The following is a 6,530-nucleotide window of genomic DNA, read 5'->3' on the forward strand; positions in this document are numbered from 1 at the left end:
GACAACATTGTTACCTCGCGTCTGTTAAAAACCCAGTAGCGTGGGGACACAATGGAGTGGTAAAGCAGGCCCTGATCGGATATCCACGTAATACACGTACATGTAGTGTTTGAGAGCCCCGTAACGAATTGTGTACACTGAACTTTATCACTGATCTCTATGGGGGTACACGCACACAGCGGAAAATTCTCTTCTACAGTCGGCCGTTGCCGATGCCGATGAACGCGTACACTTCGATGCACAATCATAATTATTCTCTAACAATTAAGTGACTGATTGTGGTTTTTAAAATGTACCAGGTGGGGCAGGGAATGAAGATCTATTCAGTAGGTATTGAATATTTTTAAGAAATTAAAGGAAACCAAAACCCAAACAGCAATATGGATTGAGTGAAAGCAGCAACATTAGTAGAACACATCAGTGAAAATTTGAGGAAAATCAGACAATCGATGCAAAAGTTATGAATTTTTAAAGTTTTGGTGTTGGAACAGCTGGATGAGGAGACTACTGGAGATTATGACGTATGTGTGGACAACAATATAAAGAAAATAATAAAGTGAATTCCACAAAAATTCATTTTTCATGAAAATTACACTCCATCAACTTGATACTTACATACGTTATGGGTAGCAATTATTCCCCCTGCTTTCTGAAGGTAGTTAGTCATAGTGGACTTTCATTATGCTAGAAAAGTGAAAAGTCTTTGTGGAATTTTCTTAATATTTTCTTTATATTGTTGTCCACACATACGTCATAATCTCTAGTAGTCTCCTCATCCAGCAGTTCCAACACCAAAACTGTAAAAATTCCCAACTTTTGCATTGATTGTCCGATTTTCCTCAAACTTTCACTGATGTGTTCTATACTAATGTTGCTGCTTTCACTCAATCCACATTTCTCTTTGGGTTTTGGTTTCCTTTAAGACGCAGCACAGTGGATAGCCCCCGCTAGCCTCTGGAGAACCTCGAGGGAAATCATACCTTACCGTCCATAGTCAGGGTAGACTCTGGGTAGCCTCCGGAGGACACTCAGTGAAGCTGTCAGCCAGGACGTTCTCGAGGTAAATCCTACCCGGGAAAGTATCATGACGTCACTGAAATGTTGCTGCGGCCAGCGTGCGCGCATTGTACGTTACAAATCGAACGGCATCCTAGCTGGTATCATAAAGTATGGGCTGTAGAATCTCTGCAATCTGATTGGTCAATTATCATTCATTGATTTTACTGATATATACACACTGAACCATGCTTCCGGTAAAATCCGAACACATGGCTCAAGCCTTTGTATAGTGTTGTAGGTGTACCGGATGCATTTTTTTTTTTTTTTGGGGGGGGGGGTTGAATTTAATAAATTTACGGGCCCCTTTCATAAAACGAATGATGCACAAGCCTATTTCATAGATCGACGAGAATTGGAAACAGTCTAAAACCCACTAGCGTACAGAGAGTGGGTGTAAACGTTCTAAAAAGTTGAACTCAATCCTCACCCATCCAATCTGTCCTGTGCATTGTATGATAAGTATATACAATGTACTACATCCCCTTTTTTATTTGGATAGTACGTTAGTACATGTTCGGAATGTGCACTGCAGTATCCCCATGCTACTGCAATGTGCAAAAGATGTGGTATGCGATGATGATACACATTTTCCGCGTACCCATTTAGTAACGAACTGTCCAGGGACGACTGATTTCCCTATAGCAATAATACACTCATTAATCCGCACAACAGTCCCACTCTACCCCTCCCTCCGCTTCTTTCCTCTACAAATGGACCTGCTGAATTTTTACGTTTGTCCAGTTCTCACGTTCAGATTACGACGTATTGATAATTTTTATCGTGTAAAGAAATACAATCCCTTTGTATAATGTATGTATTACTTTCTAAAAAAATCGAGTGAAAATATTCACTCTTGAAGGAGTGAATACAAATAAGAGTGAATTTAGAGTGAAAATGGAGTGAATTTTGAGTGAAAATGTTCATTTTCACTCGTGATCTGAGTGATCTCAGGAATCACTCCAAAATCTTCGAGTGATCCCTGAGGTCACTCCAAAATGAGTGAAAATGAACATTTTCACTCAAAATTCACTCCAATTTCACTCTAAATTCATTCTTTTTTGTATTCACTCCTTTAAGAGCGAATATTTTCACTCGATTTTTTTTTAATAGAGAGTATATGTACTTGTGGAAGCTGTATAAATTAAAGCATCAATGCTTTTTGTTTTGATTTGCTTTTTTTTTACAAATGCAAGAAATTATAACGAAACAAAATATTTTGATTCTTTATATTTTCAAACGAATACTTACTTCTTTAATGCGTCACCCGTCGGTTTCAGGAGTACAAAGTAATTTCCTCATTTCAGTGTATCAATTTTAGAGTGGCATTACGTGTAGTTCATTAGAGAAATTATCAAAGATTTTGCAGACCAGAGAGGAAGCCGCTACAGTGATAAGAAGAAAATTTTCTCTGGCATAAAGGCGTGATTCTCTAAATTCATTATAGTTGAATTTCACAAGAAAATCATGTGGACAGAGTAGCTAGGCTTTGTTTTGCTTACGTCATTGTAAGCACTCTGCAGAACTGCTTGGAGCTAGAAAACAGTGCAAAGCCTATATATTGAATAAGTGCGGACCGTACAGTTTTAATCCGAACTAAATACGGATTTATAGGCATACATGCCGAGCTTGATATATACCAGCTTTGAGTGTGTACATTGTACGTGTTTATATTTGCATCCACAGTTGTCATGGTCGTTGGAGTCGAATTAAAGAAAAAAAATAATAACAACAAATATTTCTGTTCAATAAAAGAATAGGCTACACTAGCTGCAGTTCGTGTCTTGCTAGGTACTAAAAAACAAAAACAAAAACGTAAAACGACATTCTTTTATCTGAGATCTATCTTAGTGTTGCATAATACAGCCTACATCATGCCGCTTTCCAGAACTAGAAAAAGGTCATTCAGATTATCGAAGTCTTTGTGGTGTTCATAGTGTCCATGGTTGCTAGAAGTTATGTGATAGGCACGTCGAAAACGCCTATCATAACGGCACAATCCTGTATGCCCCTCGATCCGAGCATTAAACTCACAGCCAAGTGACAGCAGGTAAGCGAGATAATAGCTGATTACGAAACATTTGTTTCTCTTGCGGGCTTAAGGCTGTCATTTTGACATTACTTAAGTTTCAACTTTCATTATAGCCTTGCACCTGTATAGAGCATGTATAGTAGTTTTATTTTGTTTTATGCATGCAGAGTATGATTGCATATATGCGAAGCGTCGAGGTACGTATGTCTACACTAAGCAAAAAAAGAAAGTAAAAACTTTTTCGAATTCAAAACTTTCATAGAAGATTTTGATGAAAATCAATGTATTATACACCATATTAAAGGTAAGTTAATTGGCTATTAATCTAGAGTGTCAATATTAAGAGGAACTTTACGCATGAGTGAACACATTTGTTTTTGTCCTCCAAGGCACAAAAGTAAAAATTTAAAAAATTTACATATATATTATTGTCTTTCATTTGCAAATGCCCTTTAAGATAACAATGATAACAAAAGACCAGTTTAACACAGTGAGAGACATAAATGATTGAACAATAGCAAAAAAAAAGTTTACGTTCTCTTTATCTCTTTATAACGTCAAACAAAATCAAAGTGGGAAACTTAAGGATGGAAAATCAGAATTTTCTCTCTACTCAAACTTCAAATGACATAGGGAGTAAGAGCACAAAGATGATTAAATGAACAGAATATTTTTATTTCATTCATGCATTTGAGTAATTCAAGAATCTATGAGACAAATTGAAGAACCAAATACACTGTATAATCAACAATTTCCCTAATTTGAGAAATCAGTTCAAAATGATACAATTTTTCTTAATGTTGCTTCTTTTCTCATTTCATCTGAATTTGGATTCGACAGAATTTTCTTCATTTTCCTCCATTATTTTTAGCCTTTATTGTTCTTTAGGGCTTCAAAGACATTGTAGAGATCATAGGTATATATTTGCAACTGAATCCAAGTTCTTTATCGTGTTAAATTTGTCTTTTGTTCTTATTGTTACATTGAAAAGCATTTACGCATGAATGACAATTTGATCATTTTTGCAATTTTCATTTTTGTGCCTTGGAAGAGAAAAACAAAGGTGTTCACTCATGCGTTCAGTGTCCTTTTCTATTGACTTACCAAGTGGATAGCCAGTTAAAATTACCTTTCATTTTGGTATATCATACTTTAACATTTCGCCAAAAATTATATGAGAAATATAAACTTGAAAAAGTGTTTACTTTCTCTCTTTTTTGTTGTTGTTGAGTGTACTACGGTTGAAATGGGCACCCACCCAATGTACTATTCAATCCATACGGACGTGAACATAAAGATGTCTTGCGGTCTCACCAAGGAGACATCTCTGAGACGAGTTATGGCAGGTCCCAAAAAAATTCAAATATGAGGGAGCCGTTGCAGGATCACCTGACTTGATCTAGACAGGGTGTCAGCACGCAGATAGGTCACGTAGTTTTCAAAGTAGGTCAAACAGCGTCAAATAAAGTCGCGGAGACGTTGCGGAGACGTCTCCGCGACCTCTCACCAGTTTTCTGGTCTCCAGCAGGTCTCGGCGACGTCTCTGAGACGTCTCTGAGACATCAAGGAGACGTCGTGGAGACGTCTCAGCAGTCGCGGATATGATTAGTCTCCGCGACGTCTCCGCGACTGATGGAGACGTCTCGGAGACGTCGCGGAGACTTCGCGAAAAACCGAATATGTTTAAATTTCTTGCGGCTAAGACTAATCGGAGACTCGTAATTTTCAGGAGACGTCTCGGAGACGTCGCGGAGACGTCTCTGCAACTAGCAAAAGAATTGCGAACTAGTCGCGAACTAGTTTCAAGCCCGGTGAGATACCCCCTTTACAAAGTGCATTATTTGGTTGCATCATTCGTTGCTATGTTGGGCAAGTCTCGCGCAAGTTTCTTTCTTTCTTATGACATGAATGCGATTTGAATATATCAGTGAGGTTGTCTTGTCAAGTAAACATATTTACCTGCCTATATCATCATTAGACGTAGTGCTCACTGTCTAACATAAAATCTAGAAACACAAATTTCGTGTTATAGCCACTGGCCGCTCGCTTTTCTTTTTTACGGTTGATTTGTTGTGAGTGGGGTGGGGTGGAAGTAGGTGACCGTATAAAGTTTTAGCACGTGGTGTAGGACACAGGTAGCTGCTTAGACATGCTTGTCTGCTGAGGTTCCGTAGGCACATTCGTATTTCATGGTTGATGCCTTGTACGAAAGTACATAATACATAATGTGGGCAAGTCGAAAATGTTTAGTAGGCCCTAGTCGCACCTCTTGTCAATCCTGCTGATACGGCGTTCTTTTTATCTAGATCTACCAGTTGTCATTACAGCACATTGCTGATGATGTTGACATTGGCCCTATGTGTCAATTTTGACTACTAGTATACGTGCCAGCTAATGTGTGTGTGTGTGTGTGTGTGTAAGTGTGTGTGTGTGTGTGTGTGTGTGTGTAGGTGTATTTTTACTATGCCATCTTTTCCTTTCCTTGTGTTGGTGGGGGGGGGGGGGGGGAGTAGCAAGCCAACTTGTAAGGAAATCAAAGGTCATCTGATAAGAACACCCCCTTCTACTCCTGGGCCCCATTTCATAAAAAGTTGATATGGTAGCAGCTCTTGCTGGAATGGCAATTGTCATGGTAACGACAAGAATCCAGCCTCCTGATTGGCTGTTGCTATTAGAAGTTGCCATTCCAGCAAGAGTTGCCATCCTAACATCTTCTATAAATGTTTACATTATGTGTATGACCGCCTTGTGAGTGTGTGTGTGGATGGAATGGGGACTCTAGGGCTAGCACACCCCCTTTCACACTCCCAATGTAGGACGACATGTGATTGTTTTCAAGTTTCTCTTTTTCTTATGACATGAATGCGATTTGAATATATCAGTGAGGTTGTCTTGTCAAGTAAACATATTTACCTGCCTATATCATCATTAGACGTAGTGCTCACTGTCTAAGATAAAATCTAGAAACACAAATTTCGTGTTATAGCCACTGGCCGCTCGCTTTTCTTTTTTACGGTTGATTTGTTGTGGGTGGGGTGGACACTAGGTTTTCTTTTTTGTTACTCGTGATCGTATTTAACATTAGCTTAGACAATATTTACAGTCTACGAAGCGGCTGAACATTAATGTGTATCCTTATAGAGAGAGAGCTTTTAGCATTTTGTTAGGAATCGTTGGATGGCAAATCCAGGGGTTGCTCCCTTGTGTGTCCAGGAGCGACTTAATTGGCTACCAGTTTTCAAATTTTGATCTGGTGTTTGAAAACACATGCCCTCCTATAGTTGTCCCCAAAAGATCCCCAAGTCTGCAACAATAATAGGTGAATTTGCGATACTCAGGTGAGCCTAAGACCCCCTGGGTCTCTTGTTTTATTTTTGATTCTTCTTCTAACATTCTTTCTCTTGACTAGTTGTGTCCGTGAGCCTATAGAGAAGAAGACGCA

Source organism: Diadema antillarum, unplaced genomic scaffold, assembly GCF_040938485.1.
Source record: "Diadema antillarum isolate AM-2024a unplaced genomic scaffold, OU_Dant_1.0 seq00000697_RagTag, whole genome shotgun sequence".
Classification (NCBI taxonomy): Eukaryota; Metazoa; Echinodermata; class Echinoidea; order Diadematoida; family Diadematidae; genus Diadema; species Diadema antillarum.